Raw genomic sequence first — 18,781 nt, forward strand, 5'->3', positions numbered from 1 at the left:
TGTTGCCGGTTATTTCCTACAATGATTAATGTTCATATCTTTATGTATGCAGTCAACAATTATGGCCATGTCTTTATATACGGATTCCATCCTCTCAGAGGAATTCTTCTTTTACTCTGAAGCAAATAGCAACTGGGTATATTTCTAAATAAGTATATGAATGATGAGTTGGAAAAAAAAAAACATACATCTATTCATTTATCCATTCATTCTTTGTAAAGCCCTTATAACTCATGAAAGACTTTGCTGGAGGCTGAAGGGGCTTTTAAAAAGTGGGAAAGTGTATGCGACAGTACAAAGGTCACTGGCTTTGGAGTAAGAATATTTACTTCCATGCTGGCTTCTTCATTTATCAAGGATATGACCTTGAAGAAATCACTTATTCTCTCTGTAGTTCAATTTCATCATTTTAAAAATTGAAAGAAGGCTACTATTTTGCCCTACTCTGGTCTTTGAGGATAAGAAAGACGGTATTAAATAGATGATAATCCTTTGTAAATTAGAGACATGAGGCCAACATAGGTATTATAAGGGGAGGATGTTTTTCCTACTCCAAAGGAGATTCCCATCTATTTCTGGAGGTGAGGTATTTTTACATAAAATGGTTTGACACTAATTAAAGGAGGTTTTTTGATTAACCACAATGAATAATAAAAAAAGTAACTGCTTTAATAGTTGATTTTCAAAGAACATTGAAAGACTGGGATAGTGAGCAGAGGCTTTGAGATTTGAAATTTGAGATAACCCCCAAAGGAAGGGTACAATTGCACCAGGTCAAAACAAACAAAAAAAGGAACAAACAACACCAAACAACACCAAACAACAACAACATATAGTTAGGAAACTCTGTGAACCACAAAATAAAAGAAGAAATGTATAACAAATATTCATTCAGTTGGTCATTTATTCACTTGAAAACATTTTAGTGTGAAGAGAACCGTTTGGCTGAAATTATTTTGGAGAAGTTTGGAGACAAAATGTACAGCTTCTGCTCCTTTCTGGTATGTACAAATAATTATAAAAGCTGGGGCAACTGTGTCATTGGAGATGGGACAAGTCAAAGATGTATATCTGAGAGGAGAGGATATAAGACAGGCTACCATGAAATCTCTGTTCCAATTTCTCTAGCCCTAGCTTGCCAAGTGGGGAAGTGACACTCAGGCCAAAATATAGTGATATATTTTTGGAACACCTCCTGGCTTAGTCCTGGTTTGGAATAACCATGGAGGGGTGTTTTGGACAGCGTATCTGGTCTACTTTGTGTTGGCACCTCTGCTGTTGTTCTGAAGCTAGGTGAGCCATTCTGTCTTGTCAGAATGCAGGCAACTCTGGACGTCAGGCAGAAGGCCAGGAACACCAAGAAAGTCCTGAAGGAGGGTCAAAGGTGGAGAAGGAAAAAAAATGAGAGCATTTACTTCCAATTCCAGCTGGAGTGTGTACAAAAAGTGCTGGTAATATATGCTCTAGATCTATAGTCCAACAAAGAGTCTGTATGAAGGACAGTGGGTTGCATCCAGTGACTAGGTTGACCAAGAACTTACCAGATGGGTTGATTGAAGTGACAACAAGTGACAGGGACAAAAAATAATGTAGGCAAAACAAAACAAAAAACAAACAAAAAGAAATGCAGCCTCAAAACGAAACCTATCTGGAGACCTGTAATGATCTGTTGCCTAAACTCTGCCATAGTATCTCCTCTTTTTCTTCTTCTTCCTTTCTCTGCCCCCCACTTTTTCTCTGGAAAAATTCTTTGTCTTCTCTTCTCCCTCACTTTCTTTTTTGACTTCTTTTTTTAGCAAACAATTCTATGACAAAATTTCAAATTCAGCACTGGATGTCAGAACCTCTTGCAAATTATTTTTACAAAACTTTTTAAATTAAACAAACTGAATATTTAAGAGTTTATATCAGGCATTTTAATAATCTGATAATGGTGAGCTATTGTAGATGAACCCTCACACAAAATAGTAAGAAAACCTGGGCAACACACAAATATATCTTTCTATCTTTCTCTACTTAGGTTGATAGATGATAGACTATATATATATTTTTTTTCTTTTTTTGAGAGAGAGGAGAGAGAGAGAGAGAGAGAGAGAGAGCATGGGAGAAGCAGAGAGAGGGAGAAAGACAACCCCAAGCAGACTTTACACTGTCAGCACAGAACCCGATGCAGGGCTCAATCCCACAAACTGCAAGATCATGACCTGAGCCCAAATCAAGAGTGGGACGCTCAACTGACTGCGCAACCCAAGTGCTCCTAGATAGTAGATACTTTTGTGTTTAAGAATTGGGTAACTATTAAGGTAGTAAGAATAACAAAATTCAAAATTATTTCCAGAAAAAAGAACTGCAGAGAGGTAAAAAGATGAGTCCAATGTCATGCATGATTTTCTCTCTTATACTGATCACAAGAAGAAGCTAAGAGATGGAGAGGCTGAATAGATATTCTGGAAAGATGGGTAGCAAAAATTAGAGGTTAGGAATTACCAACAAGGAGTCCTAGGAAAGACCTCTGGCTGTTAGGTCACCCCAGAGAGCCACACTTTAGGTATAAGGGTAAATTAGAATTAGATTGGCCATAGCATGACTACTCATTTAATAGGATTAAAATAACCTGTTCCTACTTTAACTGTCAACAAAATAATATGACCCAAAAATACGGGGGAAAAAAAAGACAAGAGGAACAAACTTCAAAAAAGTTCAGATATAGTAGTTATCAAACACAAACTAAAATAACCGTAATTAATATAGCCAAAAAATTTAACAATAAGAAGATTTTAGCATAGAATTTAAAGCCAAAAATAATTAATTATAAATTCCAGAAATGAAAAATACAATAATTACAATTAGAAACACTTTAAATGAAGTTGGTATCTAATGAGACACAACTGAGATGGGGACTAGTGAACTGGAAGACATATCAGAAAAAGAAAATTATATCCAGAGTAAGGGATGAAGAGAAAAAAGTATTAAAAAACAGAAACAGAAAATGACATAAAAGACATTTAAGACATGGTGGAGAACAGGGGAGAAGGGGGTCGAGGGAATTACCATAGCTGTATTTGGAGTCCTAGAAAGAAAGAAAAGAGAAAATTTTCTAAATCCTAACAAAAATGTCACTAAGTAGAGTCAAAAGTACTGTGAATTCCAAACAGAATAAATATGGAGAAAACAACACTTAGGCCCATCACAGTGAAACCTCAAAACAAAACAAAGAGAATACCTTAAAAGAATCCAGTGAAAAGAGACATACTCCCTACAAATTAGCAGCGATAACATTGATGGCCAATAATGAGGTCAAAGGAATGATATTTTCAAAGTGTAGTAACATTGTAACTATCAAAACTTGTGAAATTCAGCAGCTAAAGCTATAGTTCGAAGGAAATATATACCCTCAAATACATATGTTAGGCAAGAAGAAAGGTTGAAAAATTAATGTCTACATGTCATCTCAAAAAGATTTTTTAAAATCTTTTGGCAAAAGCCAAAGAAAGTAGAAGAAATCATAATATTATAGCAGGAATTAATGAAACAGAAAATAAACATGCAATGGAGAAATCAGCAAAGGCAAAAATTATTTTTAAAAATATTAATAGAGTTAATAACAATAAAGCAACACTGATCAGCCAGAGAGAGATGGCATTAATTATTAGTGTTAAAAATGAAAATGCAAATTGTATAATAATTAATAATAAGAATAAAAGAATATGTCAATAAAAGGGCAAATATCTAGAAAAGACTTGACATAATGGGGTTTAAAATACTAGTTTGGGATTAAAGTACCCTAAAAAATAGATTTTAGATCAATACTTTTTGTGTATATAAAAGAAATTTTGGGGCACCTTGGTGGCTGAGTCAGTTAAGCATCCAACTCTCAATTTCGGCTCAGGTCATGATCTCACCATTTGTGAGATTGAGCCCCACATCAGGCTCTGCACTGATATAGCATGGAGACTGCTTGGGATTCTTTCTCTCCCTCTCTTTCTCTGCCCCTCCCCCACTCACACTCTCTCTTTCTCTCTCAAAATAAACTTTAAAACAATTTTTTTTAATGAAAGAAATCTCTTTTAGGACTATTAAGAATGTCATTCTAGTCATGTCCTGCCCTTCATATTGACAAGAACAGGCTATTCAGACATCCTTGAACAGCTGTTACACAGAATTATCCCTTATGGTTTGTTACAAAATTATGTATGGGGAGTTTGTAGAGGGTGACATCATAAATTCATAGACTGCATGAACTTTGGGTTGGATGATGACATGGTGAGGCGAGAATAAAAAAGAGGAGAGTAGAGGATTCTACATCATCCCAACATTTCAAAGAGTGCTTAGCATATATGCCAGGTCTTTGCTGAAGTCCAGCAGCCCAAAGAGCCCCAAATTCCCTGCATGTGTTTTCAAAGAATGAAAATTTGGTGTACAAGATACTCCTTCCTGTCTCTTTGCAATCATTTTCTTAATCTTCTCCTGTTTCTCTACTTCTTCCCTCTCCATGTATGAAAGACTTTCCCAAGCTCTACCTTCACCCATATCTCCTCACATTAAACACAATGATTTCTCTGTATCCTTCCTACAGAGATAATCATTCTTCGTGGATGACTTTCCCAACTGTAAGTTTGGCTTTGTTGAACTCAAGACAAAAATCAAATCATGACACACTCTCCTCATTCCAGTGGCAAAGGTCTTCTGCCAAAACTTCAAACAATTCTGCCACTCAACTTCAAAATATCATTCAGGTTTTGCTAACATTGCCCCCGCTATCCCCACCTTGCCACCAAAAGGCCCCACTTTCTTGTCACAATGGCATCTGCACTGGTCTATGAACATGCTCTGTGTGCTTCAGTTCACTCTTGCACTCTCCTTTCCCAGAAATGGCCTGGAATTTTCCCTGGATTGACCTTTCACATTCTTACTCATTTTTCAAGGGCTAGTTCAAATTCCATCTTATCTGATAACCCTTCCTGTATCATTACCCTATTTTCTCCTTTCTTTACAGTCCCACAATATTTTCACCCTTGTTAGATGACTGCTCGCTCATACCATTTTAATGTTTTATAACTGAGTTATTTAAATTGCTTTTTCTACTAGAGTATAATGGTGGGGACCACTTTTTACTCACCATTGTTTTCCATCAACTCTTAGGCTGTAATTATATGATGTAAATAATAGAATCCTTTTAACTTTTAAGTTTTCACTCCAAACGTTGGCTCATTTTGCTCATGCACATCCCTGTGCCTGAACTGTCCCCCCAACCTGGAAAAAATCCTGCTTATTCTTTAATATCTAATTCTTGTATCATTTCCTTAATGAGTTGTCCTCATCATGACATAAAGTTAAGTTCATAATTCTATATGTAAAATATACTCTTTTATTAAAATGTCTAAGAAGTATTTCCCAAAAAGACGTGCTCTATTTGGCACTAGGTTTGTGATGTAAAAGTTAAATTGTTTGTATATATATTTAGTATCATCTTGAAGTACATTTTAAGGCACTTTTGACTACCTGTAATTTTTTGTATATTTAATTAATTTCTACTAAATGTGGCAACCAGACAGTGTGAGAAAAACACATAGTCTTATTAATATGAATGTTCCAGAATAGAGTTTGAGGGCAAAGTCAATTTCCTCAAAATTACAAGGTCAAGGGGAATGTATACAAGAACAGTGCCAGGAGCCTCAATCAATGGTTCAGCAAAATTGCTTTAGCTCAAGGTTAACTGTGTTTTGGGCAGAATTCTGAGGGGGTATCACACTTCTAATCCAATCCATGTGGCTACGCCATGGAAGCAGCACTCTACCAAAAAATTTAGAGTATATATGTATAGTTCTCAAGCAATAAAACCCGACTTATTTAACCAAAGGCAGTGTTCTTCCACTGCAACAAGTATTCCCCAACTCACTGAGCATTTTTTATCCAGGCATACATCCAACAGCATACATCCAACATACATCCAAACAGCTGGAAGTATATTTTCAACAACTGAACAGTGTGTGTTCTGTAGCAGGCACTTTTAGTATGATCTAGAATTTGTGCCATTGTACTATAGTTTTATCTTCTCCTGGGTCACATTTCTACATAGACAGTGCGTTGAGATATTTGACTTAGTTGGTAGCTAAAAACAAACAAACAAACAGCACTGTCCTTTTTATTAGAAATACATTTTAAAAGATAAGTTAGGTTGCTATATTTTATCTTGTACTATTTTCTACAAAAACTAATAAACCGTGTTCAAAACACTGTGACAGAGAGAATGGAAATACAAAGAAAAATGCCAGCTTTTGCCATAAGAGAAGTCACAGTTGAAATGGGAAGACAGAAAATGCCCATGAAACTATAAATAACTGTAGGAAAAACTGAAAACTAAATATGTAGTTTGTAAAACTTTCTCTCACATGAAAAAAGATTTAGCAGATTGCTAGGATGGGGAGCAGAGGTAATTATTCTCCGGGCGAGTTGCACATTCTTAGTCACGAGGCAGCAGCAATCAATATCAGACTAAGTATAAATCAGAGAAACAATGCAATGTTCCTCATTTGATTTTCTCAGATAACAGGACTCATGAAACTTTCCAGTGGCTGAATCAGCTCGGACACTATATGTTCATGTTGCGTGTGTATAATTTGGGTTCTTGGGGCGCCTCGGTGGCGCAGTCGGTTAAGCGTCCGACTTCAGCCAGGTCACGATCTCGCGGTCCGTGAGTTCGAGCCCCGCGTCGGGCTCTGGGCTGATGGCTCAGAGCCTGGAGCCTGTTTCCGATTCTGTGTCTCCCTCTCTCTCTGCCCCTCCCCCGTTCATGCTCTGTCTCTCTCTGTCCCAAAAATAAATAAACGTTGAAAAAAAAATTTTTAATTTGGGTTCTCATCTTTTCTGACAGTTCTTACATAAGTTATTCTTTTAACTGGTTGAGTTTAATTCTGCCAAGGTGATCCCATAGGCAGATTGCAATAAAATAATTTGTGTAAATAACCAGCAGTTTTAGATTCTAAATTTTAATCTGATGATAATTCTGCATTAATAAATGAAGTTGAATTTCAATGGGGAAAGATAAAATAGACTTCTTTATATTTGTGGAAATAATTCTGGTTAGAAAGCATATTAGTCTAAGTGGGTAATGAGGTATGAATCATTTCAACATAAAATCGAAAATGTTGCTTTAAAGATGAAATGATTAAGTTTTTCCCCTATTTTTTTAAGCTAGATCTTCAAAGCCAGATACATACCACAATATGCATCCAACATGAGTGCCTTTGATTGGAGAAATATCTTTAACAGAGATAGGGTGTACCAAGAATTTTTTAAGAAAGATCATCTCCTTTCTTAAATTGATGTTAGTTTTTTCTACAGCTAACAATTTGGTGTAAATCTGAAACATTCGTTTAACATTTTTTAACCACATTGTCTGTGGACAGTTTCATTTATTCATAACCAAAGACCCAATAAATGATCCCATGTTTACTGACTGCCTGCTGTAGGCTCAGCCTTAGGCTCTGTTTTATGTGCAATTGGAAAGAATCCATTCCTGTCCTTGAAGAGACTGTAATCCAATTGGGAAGACAATGGGCACACAGAAATGATAGCAACCTTGATGAGACCAAATAGAATTAAACTCTTCAGAGTATGGAAAAGACCTTAGGGAGGGTTTAAAAGAAAAAAAGAAAAAAAAAAGAAAAAAAAGGAGAGAGAGAGAAAAAAATTTTGGAGGGAGCCCCAGAAACTAAACAAGCAGAGTTTGGTAGATGAAGAGCGTTACAAAGCCGAACAGCTACATTGGCCTCCACCCAGCATGACTCAGTGGTCAGAGCAGAAGGCAATCCATGCCCCAGCAACTCCAGGCACGTGGCCTACATGGCATCCCTAACACCCCAGGTACCTCCAATGGCCATGTCTTTACAACGTGTTCTCAGCCTCTTCTATCATTTCCAAAGCCAGCAATGTATTCCCTCAAGGTCTACTTTAGACACTGCCTATTCCTTCATGATTTCTGATTGATCCAGTTGTTTTCTTTCATGAATCTGCACCTTTCTTATTGTAAGACTATGTCATATTCTGCTTTGTAGCTCTTGGTGTCTGGGACTAAGTTTCTCTCTTTTCTCCAAGAGCTCTCCAAGAGTTCCAAAGTTTCTCTCTTCTCTTTTTTTCTCCAAAAAAGATTCTACTTTATATCTTTGACAGAGCCTAATAAGGGTTACCCACTCAAGGATTACTTAACAAATAAATGGATGTGATATAAAAAAAAATCCATAATACATGCAATAAACTGTAAATTACACAGTTGCCGTTAAACCTGCTTAAGTAATTCCTGATAAACCAGGTGAAATAGTAGCCCCGGTTTTTGAGCAAAAGAAAATTTGCAAGCAAATTACATATAAGAAAGAATACAACATAGTTTAGAGTGTTAGTGAAAAGGCTTTTATATTAATCATGAGGTAACAAAGGCAGGACCAGGCATTAGCACTGGTAACCAGGAACAGGATGAATATATATGATTGGGTAGATACAGGACATGAAACAAATAGATAACAGACTAGGTATTTTTCTAATTTTTAAGTTCCATAAAAGTTTGGATAATGTCTTGTGTGCCTTGTAGATGTTATGCTATTTTTTTAAGTTTATTTATTTTGAGAGAGAGAATACAAGCAGGGGAGGGGCAGAGAGAGAGGGAGAGAGAAGCCCATGCAGACTCCGTGCTTTCAGCATAGAGACTTGATGACGACTCCATCCCACGAACTGTGAGATCGTGACCTGAGCCAAAATCAAGAGTGGGACGCCCAACCTACTGAGCCACCCAGGTGCCCTATGTAAATGAAAGAGGATTACTGGGAAGAGGATTGCTAAACGCCAATCCCAATGTGGGTGTTCCCTCACTGTGTGATGTTGAATAAATTGACGTCTCTGTTTCTCAATCTCCACAACCATGCAGTAGGGATAGTAATGTTAAATTCTTTGGACTGCTGTGAAGAACCAAAAGAAAGTATAAAAACATGCCGACTGCAGTCTCTGGCACTTGAACTAGTTAATGGTAATTACCACTGAATGTTTGCTAAATTTATGAACAGAAGCATTAGGGTGGAGGCGAAAGGAAAAGAAAGGACACAGAGAAGGAGTGAACAGGCCATTGGAAGAGAATGAGAACAGTTCAAGGTCAGTAGACTCAATGGAGCACTTCAGTGTCCTCTGGTTGCTTTAAATCGGGTCAGAAGACCACGCCAAAGAGATGAGCCTCTATGAAAGAGGGGCTGGAAACAACAGAGTTCATTGTTGTGATACTATAAAACATACCACAAAATGAACTGCACACATCTTTCGTATGAAGAATTCTTATTATGATGTGTGATCATTAGTTATAAATAGTTTGCAGTTAGGATAAATGACTATAATTACCATTTGTGGTCGCATGGCTTAACCAAGCATTAGGTAGAGTTAGCTGTGAAAAAACTTATGAACCAAGCAGAGGCCTTAGGTGATTATAGTCACCTGAATGACAAGAGCACGAGGTAAAGAACAGCCACTGACATGAGACCCCATGCACTTAAAGAGCATATCTCACTCTCTGCACTCCCCCTTTCTTTTGAACTCCCAAACCTTAAGGAATAAAGGGCAAGGAACTTACGGCATGAAACCTTTTAGATTTCCTTGGTATCTAGAACATCTAGAAGCAAATTTAAAAATCCCCTCATATATCCAGGATAATTTTGGTAAAAAAAAAAAAAAAAATGCAGGTTAAATATTTCTGTGCTATGTAATTACACCCTAGAATATTTATTGACTGTCTATACTCTATGCTACCTTCTTTGTACCTAAATAGTTTTTAGAATGTGAAGAACAAATGTATGGCAGTAAGGCCAGCCTCCATCCCAACATGTGTTCTGGACTCTGATTCCCGGACCTGAGCACTTTAGACCCTACATTATCAATCAGACTCCATATTCCTCTTATTGGAGCTAAACTCAGCCTCAGAATTCACCTAAATGCATTGCTCTAGTCAGCCAACCACAAATGGATTGGAATTAGTTTCTAAGTTAAAACCTATCTGTCATCCTTGGTTCAGATATTTATCTGCCTCAAGGCAGCCGTCTGGAATACATGGTCTCTAAAATTCATGTCTGTTCTATGTGCCTATAAAACTCTCAGTTCCAATAATCCAATTAGCAGAACAAGGTCGTGATTATATAAGATGGAAACTCTTGAGTATTGAAGTCTTAAGGTAAATCAAGATTAAGGAAATTTATGTCTGTGGTTGCATGAGTAAGTATATCCTTATTTTGGTATCCTTTAGATTATTCTAGTTGTGCGTGTGTGTGTGTGTGTGTGTGTGTGTGTTTGTAGAATTACTTCATATTTCAATTTACCCATGTTCATGTTATCCCATATTTACTTCCATGATCATTTTTTATAGCTTTTATTCTAATGGTTGCATGTTTCTGAACCAACTCATACTTTAGTCTGAAGTCTTCTAATCATTCCTTCTGGCGTTACTTACTAGTCTGAAATGTGAGGATGCTAAGACACTTTTTAAATCCCTGGCACTTTGAATAATGACGGGCAGATTGCCTTGAAGGAGACATACCTGGCTGTTTTCAGCACACTGGATTTACTGCCAACAATTTGAGAAGAATAAATGTTTAAACACCACGGTTTCCAGAATTTAAAACTAGTTTATGATTTTTCTACACTTTTGTATATTTTGGATCTTTTTATTTTCTTATTTCCTTCCTGTCCTCCAGTGTCATCTCTCAAAGATTTCTGACCTTTATTCAGAAAGGTTTCAAAGTCATAGGTGTGACTCTATATTACATTTTCTTTGATACTCTTTTCTCCCCCAAACCCCAAAACCATTGTGGATTAGTATCTTTATATTTCTTTCCCATTGTGTGCAATAGTTCCCTCCAAATTGAAGTTTATACAAATAAACTATATTATGTGACTCCATCCCGTTTCTTTCATGGCACCAAAATAAATAGATTAGAAGTTCTAACAAAGTACCTGGAGTAGAAGGTATCTTTGGATTCTATAGAAGACATATGCATGATTTCAAGATTTTAGCACTCTCTTTATTGAAGGGACTTCAGTAATTCATTAAATCCACCTATGTCATAGTATAAAATGAAATGGTATTTCAAATAACTTGTCCTTTTTTCGTTGCATATATTTAATGAATGGCATTAAAGAATGGTACGAACAAATTTTCTGGAGTGAGAATGAACACATTTCAGAGGTTAATGGGCAGATTAGCCTGGCTGGAGCAAGGTGCTTTAAAGAATTTTAAGGAGGAGTAATGGTAGGCATAAAGTCTAAAGCAAACCAATCACTACAGAGAATCGCAACTTCAAAAAGGTGGGCACCTCTAACAACAATCTGGGTGTCTTTACAACGTTTTAATTTTCGTTAGGGAGGGGGGTCTTGCTAAGGTTTCTCCAATTCATCTTAAAATTAAACACTCTGGAGACCATTCTTTAACAACTCTTTTGGGTCATTCCAAAACACCTCTGTTACGGAGATTAATACTCTTTGATTCGGAGCCAAAAGCATGGTTTTCAGATGTTACAATTACCTGTTCAACTTCTCAGGGGCAATTATTTGAAAGGAGTAAATGCTCTGACTACAATTGCCTCTGTGGGAGCCGCAGTAATTGCCATTCATCAGGGCAGCAACCTGCTGAGGGCATCAATTCATAAACTCTGAGCCATCAATAAACGGGAACCTGGGCCCCTGGTGCCAACATTCTTTACACAATGAAATATTATTACTGGCAATTAGGTAAACAATGAGCCAACCCAGAAATGGAAGGGAGGTTGCCAGTGACTACCTTAGTGCGTCATCCACAGATGTCTTGATTCTTTTCCTGCAAGAGAAACACCTTGGGATGACTTTTTACACCACCACGATCTGAATGGTCATAATAACTCTCACAGATGAAAGGATGAAGAAAGAAGGAAATGTTAACAAATGAGTTTTTCTTTAAATTAGGAAATGTGTTGTGGGGTGGTAGGTAACAGCCTTCTTAGCATAGATAGCCACAGGTATCACGTGCTACCTTTGCATGTGGCTGCTATAGGGTAAAGTGGGGGAAGGAAGGGAACCATGTAACTGAACTCAAGGAAACTACCTCCGTGGCCACAGTCCTGGGGCAAAATGCTTAACAGTGTTCAGGGTATCTATGTTAATGAGAGCTGATGATTTGTGATGTGCCTAAGAGTCTGAAAAGATTTTGTCACAGGCATGCCGGGCGGTTCAGTCAGTTAAGCATAAGACTCTTGATTTCGACTCACATCGTGATTAAATGGTTCCTGAGATCAAGCCCCAAGGCAGGCTTTTTGCTGACATCTCAGAACCTGATTGGGATTCTCTCTCTCTGCTCCTCCCCCCACCCCCACTATCAAAAATAAATAAACATTAAAAAATAAAAAATAAAAAGATTTTGCTATACACAATGAAATTTGATCACCATAATATATATCAGTGAGGTAAACAGGATGGGAATTGAGGACTGTGGGCTCTCATTGTGTTGCTGCTTTTCATAAGGGGAGAGGATTGAGAGTCAGAGATGCTAAGTAATTGCTCAGATCACTGAGGTCACTCCCAGACCAGTGTTTTTCCCATTCTGTCCAGTTACCTGTCTGGTTCAGATTTTCCCCTTCAAAGGTGCTCTCAGACCAGTCTGGAAGTACATTTCCAGTGTACCCAATACCTATCACCAGGCACCTGGGCCCCGGTTCCCTTCCCTCAGAGCAGCAACTTTCCCAGGGCCCTGACCTGAAGAACAGAGGAATGGGCAGCCGGAGATGGGTCAGGAACTTGTGGGGAAGCCCCGCTTCTTGTGCGAGAGCTTGAAGACCAGGAGTGAAACCGAAGGCGCCATCAGCTGCTTCAGACAGACAGGGCTGTGCAAAGTATTTGAACTGACAAACACACGGTCATGTTGAAATGCACTCAGAAAGTTGATACGTGATGAATATTTGGGATGTTTTATGAAGTGAAAAAGAAAGTGACTCCACAACCAGATAATTTCAGTCATTTTTCTAAGTTGGAATTGATGAGTCCCTCATCTCCACTCCTGTTATTTTTACCCAAATAAATAACACCGCTGAAGCCGTTTGATGGGATGAGAGTACTGCTAAAACGGGAAAAATCTGTGAGAACAGAAGTGGTGGGAGGTCAGGAATTTTTAAAAAGCAGCATTAGAGAAATGCTGTGGTTTGGGGTGTATTCCTAAGGTAATGCAGTGTGCCCTTGGTCAGGAAATTCTTTTGACTGATGAATCATGTTTTATTTTTATATGTGTCCCAAGTTTATTAAATTCATTTTGTATACCAAACAAGTGTAGGATCAATAAAATGCATTTCTGAAAACTAAGCAGGACATGGCGGTGTGGTGGTTAGAGCACAGGAGGAACAGCCAGGCGTTCGCCATTTTCACCGCCATCAGGAGAGCCAATGGCTTTTTGTCTCCTACCCTCGTCTTAAAATGAAACAAAACAAAAACAGACCTTTTCCCCTCTAAAAGCTCTCGTCCTATTCCTGCTTGTCTACTCCCCTTATTTCTCCTTTTCTCCTTCCCTTTAGTTTCTAAGCCAACTCAAAGTTTTGGGGGGACTGTAGCAGGGTCTAGGATATCTAATCGTTGAGGCCTTTCAAGACCTCTTCACAGAAACATTTAAAATGCCAAAGGATGAACCCTAATGAAAAGTTTACAGTAGTTATATTTGACCTTTGTTCACAGTAGGAGCAAGGATTGAGCCAAGAGGATCCTGGAAGCCAAGTACATATAAAATATTCTAAAGAATTTCCTCTGAAGTTTCAATAGAAAGACTTCTAACGTTTCCCTAACTTCTAGGTGTGGGATTAATTTTTAAACTCAGGAGAGGAAAGAAATATTAGAAAATAACTATTAAATTAAATACTCCCCAGGCTCAAGAATGTTCTGTTCTTGACCAGGATCTTGGTGTATCCTATCCTGATCTTGTGTCCTGAACGTGTATCTTGACCTTGGTGTAGCCTATGTCTATCATTAGGCAAGTAAAGCAAATCATGGCAGAATTACTTCAGATTAAAACAACAACAAAAAAACCACGTTGGAATTAGCAAAATTTTTCACAGGAAGGTATGATTTGCTGTTTTACTGCTCTCCTCTGAGTTCACATGCCTCATTGTTTTCTCCCTCATTAGATTATAAACTTTTTTTTTTAATTTTTTTTTTAACGTTTATTTTTGAGACAGAGACAGAGCATGAACAGGGGAGGGGCAGAGAGAGAGGGAGACAAAGAATCCGAAACAGGCTCCAGGCTCTGAGCCATCAGCACAGAGCCCGACGTGGGGCTCGAACTCACGGACCGCGAGATCGTGACCTGAGCTGAAGCCGGACGCTCAACCGACTGAGCCACCCAGGCGCCCCAGATTATAAACTTTTGAGAGCAAGGACTATGCGTTCTGTTTCTTATTGATCTTCAATAGCAACCGACACCATTGAGTGAGTCTTGTATATGACTCTCTTAGCTAAAGGATTTTTCCCTCCTAAAAGTATAATCTTTTTCTTTTTTTTCCTAAAAAAAAGACATCACAGACATAAATTGATATAGAATCAAAAGTATAAAGAATATGGAATATCAAATTTTGTATTTAGTTTATATTTAGGTTTTTTATATTTTATAATATTTATTTTATAAAACCCACAATTGTGCCCGACGACCAGTAATATCTTCAGAATGAGTTGACAGAATGTCTTTTTCCACTATTTGGATTTTAATCTAATCATTGTTATTTTACATTAGCCTAGTTGAACATACAGCATTCAATTTTAAAAGTCCCTTTGCTTATATGTGAATCCAGGTGCTAATGCCAAATACCCATGATTAGTTATTTGCATTTTGGGCCTTTACTGAGCTTTGTGGACCGGAGAGAGTGCCAGAGACAATGAGACACTAGATTGCATTGGGCACACCTCCTTTATTGGAGTGTTCCCTGTGGCACTTGAAATCTCTAGCACAGAATGTGGGATTGGTTACTCACAGTTTTACAATTTTATCAATTGCTCACCTATTTCTGAAATAGATGGTAATGTCCCTGAATGTAGCAACCATCATTTCTTATACGATCTCTAACATTTAACATGGCTCTGAGAGGTAAAAGCAATCTCATTTAATTCAAGATTTTGGAAACCAAAATAACAGCAGTTAGGTAAAACATAACAGCTTTTTACCTCATCCAATATGACTGTGTGGAGCATATGCACACGTGTGTTTATAGGTAAAGCTACGTGACAAGAGATGTGCTGAAGTTTTCTAGGTATGGAAAAAACAAGATCTTGCATTGTGTTTTTCAACTTATTTTAATTGCTGGTTATGCATTCCATTACGTGAGGAGAAATGCTTTCAAAATATGTTCCTGACTCAATAAGAAAATGTTCAACCCTCACCTACTGATTTGCCGCTAGGGGCTGTGTGGTCATCATTTATGTGACACCAGACTGGTGAGCAAAGTTAATCTCAAATAACAAAGTGTTTATGATGTGAAAAAAAAACAAACACAATTCTCTACAACAAACTGAACAACATTCTAAATAATGTCTCGAAGACTCAAATCACTATTTAGAAGATTGCTTTAAAGTAAACCTTGAGTATCACAGGAAAACTCCACTCATTCACAAGTAGACCAAAATGTTTTTATGACTATACACAGATTAACTATATGTAAAATGTAAATGTTATGGCAGCAGTTATGTGTATTTTTCCCAACATTAGCTCTGCCTGCCCCTATCTCCAGAGGAAAAGACTAATGCCTGGTCCAGTGCTTTTCACTTTCTAAAATCTTGTGTCAGCAGCTTCTTCACTAAAGTTTTTAGTTAAGTAGCTTTGCAATTATGGTTCCTGAATTTAACTGTAATTGTGCTCATTATTGAATCAAGGACTTTGTGGCCTGTAGTAATTTATTTCCATATAATACATTCTTTCAATTTCTCAAGATGTTGTCACAGACAGCCAGACTCTTTCAACCATTCTGCATGAATAAGGATGGCAGTTGCTAACTGGCAGCCATTCTGTGACCAAGAGGAGAATCAGCCTGAGAAGCTAACTAACATGTGACTATCTGAACAAAGAGATAAAAACAAACAAACAAACAAAGATGAACATAGGAGAAGGGGGGGGTGGGAAGAAAGGGAAGCAAACCATAAGAAACTCTTAACCATAGAAAACAAACTGAGGGTTGCTGGAAGGAGTTGGGTGGGAGATGGGCTAGATAGGTGATGGGTATTAAGGACAGCATTTGTGATGAGCCCTGGGTGTTGTAGTAAGTAATGAATCACTAAATTCTATTCCTGAAACCAGCGTTACACTATATGTTCACGAACTAGAATTTAATAAAAATTTGAAAAAAAATAAAGTGCCTACAGTAGATTAAAAAAAAAAAAAAACTAGATCTGATAACATTGTGAGCTAATTGGCAACTCAGAAAATTGCCCTACCTCTAAACTTCTTCTGATGTGATTAAAATTATTTTGTTACTGTTTATACTAAAGTTACTTAGAGACAAGAGTATACCAAGGCAATACTCAAAGAAAAAGAGTTTAAAGAGGTAGCACCAAGAAACTATTCAAATGACAATTTTTCCTGGAGCCATCCACGACTACTGACTAGATTTGAGCCAAGTTATCCAAAGAGTAAAGATAAAAGTGATCATCACAGATCAAAGAGGCGAACAGTCAGAATCGCTCCATCCACAGTTGCGAGAGTCTAGATTGCTGTAACGGCGGTCGGTCCTGTGCTTACCTGCTGTTGCTGCTGTTGTTCTCGTTGCTATTGTTAAAGTCTTGAGTTTCCTCTACAACAGCCAGGTTTATTAAACTTTATTGTACGAGTCAAATAATTTGCTGTCCACCGAACTCACAATGTGGTTTCTTTGCATCACCAAGAGGTGAAACAAACTGTCACTTCATTTTGTTTGTTTCTGCATGTCTACCTAAGAACAAAAGGGAGTCATTTCTCAGCCCTCAGACAATACTAACAGCCACTCAGATGACTGCTTTCACTCACGGTTGAAGGTTTTCCCTCGCATCATCATTTGACTCATCCAGTTAATGGATAACACCTTCATGCTTTGACAAATTCTAAGCTAAGTGTAATCTTTCTGTTTCCGTCGTAGGTGACCAGTTGCTGTTGCTGTTAAAACGTACAACATTCGTGTTCTCTCTTTCTGTCTCCTATTCTTTAATGAAGTATTTCAGTAAGTTTGTTTTTCAAAACTAAGACAGCAGCTAGAGCAGTCTAAAACCAGGTTGCCTGGGTTTTGCCATCCAGTTCTTACCTACAGGCTCTTTGGTAGGTAACAGCCTCTCTGGGTATTACTTTCCTCATTTGTAGAATGAGGAATAAGTAGAATCTACTTCATAGGATTGCTGGGAAGATACCATGAGTAAATATAGGTAAAGCACTTAGAAGGATACCTCACATACCATATATAACTAGCTAGCCACTCATTCATACATTCAACAAATAATTCACTCACCTCCTAATATGGGTAAGGCACTCTGTCAAGACTGAGGGGAATGTAAAGATAAAAACAACACAGTCTATTTCTGCTTTCCAGTGGTTGACTATGTCGTCTGCGAGATATAGCACAAACAAAAATAACATCAAGGAGTATTACAAAAAAACACATTATTTAAGTACACTGTACCTGAAGAGTGAAGACAGAGATGGGTCAATGCTACTTTTACTTTTCCCTTATAGTCATGTAGTTTACGGAGCATAGTGATTTTGTATTTTTCTGTGGCTGTAAAGATTCTTTTGTCAAAGTGTCCTTGTGGGTTGCCTGTTTTCTTAGTAATCCATGAAGCAAAGTAGCGCAGCATAAGCAAGGATACGAAAGGAAGTACCCAAACATAGGAAACATACTGTGGTCTTCTCTCTGATTACTGAGTAGAACTAACCATACCTTCCTCTGTAATTCATTGTGCCCTGTAAAGACTTTGCTAACTGAGAGATCAAAGATCATATCTTATTGAGCTCTGAATCCTTGGTATCTAATAAAATGTCCCTGATTTCAGAGACCTGGCCAATTAAAATATCATTTTTTCCTGGTGACGACAATTGGTTCAGAAATGGGAAAATCACCCAAATCAGATTCAGAAATTTTCTGCCAGAGCAATTGTCGAAAGGCTCATTCTGTCTACTCAGTTTGCCAAGCTGTTGGAATATGAGGTGGAATTGTCAACAACCATCTTGCTGCCACCTGGAGAAAGTCTGAGAAGGAAGCAGAGCAGAGGCAAGAGAGCCAGAGACATAGAGAGAGAGAGACAACATTGACAGCACTGGAACTCTGTATTTAGCTGGGCTTGGCCCACCACCTTGGCCTTCATAGTTAATGAGCAAATACATTCTCTCTTTGCTTAAAACCAGCTTGGAAAAGGATGTTTGCTTACATACAAGACCCAGAGTATGTGCTGTTATTATTATTCACAGGATTTTTTTGAAATGAAATCTTCTTAAAACATAGTTTTATTACTTGAATTGTTATGGAACTGAAGCAATCATCACCATCCCTAGCACCCCTTCCCTACCACAGCCTTGACATTGTCATTTGCATAGAGCTTTATAGTTTACAAAGAACTTCCTCTGTCACATTGGATCCTAGTTCCAATCCACTCCTCAAGTACGGAAGCATTGTTATTAATTCCCTATGTGCAAGGAAATTAAGGTTTTGATCAGTTAAGCAACTTGCCTATAAATTCCTTCATTTTGTAGACGAGTATCTGTTTTCAAAATTTTAATTTTCTATCACAAAAAAAT

At 37.7% G+C, this 18,781-nt stretch overlaps 1 long non-coding RNA gene across 1 annotated transcript; it reads right to left on the reverse strand.

The window, feature by feature from the left end:
* Positions 1 to 886: 886 nt before the first annotated feature.
* LOC121033964 (uncharacterized) lies at positions 887 to 17,124 on the reverse strand. Its single transcript, XR_005792226.1, has 2 exons — positions 16,763 to 17,124; positions 887 to 1,367 (listed from the first exon to the last, which is right to left on the reverse strand). It is a non-coding gene; the product is annotated as an uncharacterized LOC121033964 (long non-coding RNA).
* Between the last annotated feature and the right edge of the window lie 1,657 nt (positions 17,125 to 18,781).

The sequence above is a fragment of the Herpailurus yagouaroundi genome, unplaced genomic scaffold, assembly GCF_014898765.1.
Source record: "Herpailurus yagouaroundi ecotype Mexico unplaced genomic scaffold, PumYag 159, whole genome shotgun sequence".
NCBI classification, from domain to species: Eukaryota; Metazoa; Chordata; class Mammalia; order Carnivora; family Felidae; genus Herpailurus; species Herpailurus yagouaroundi.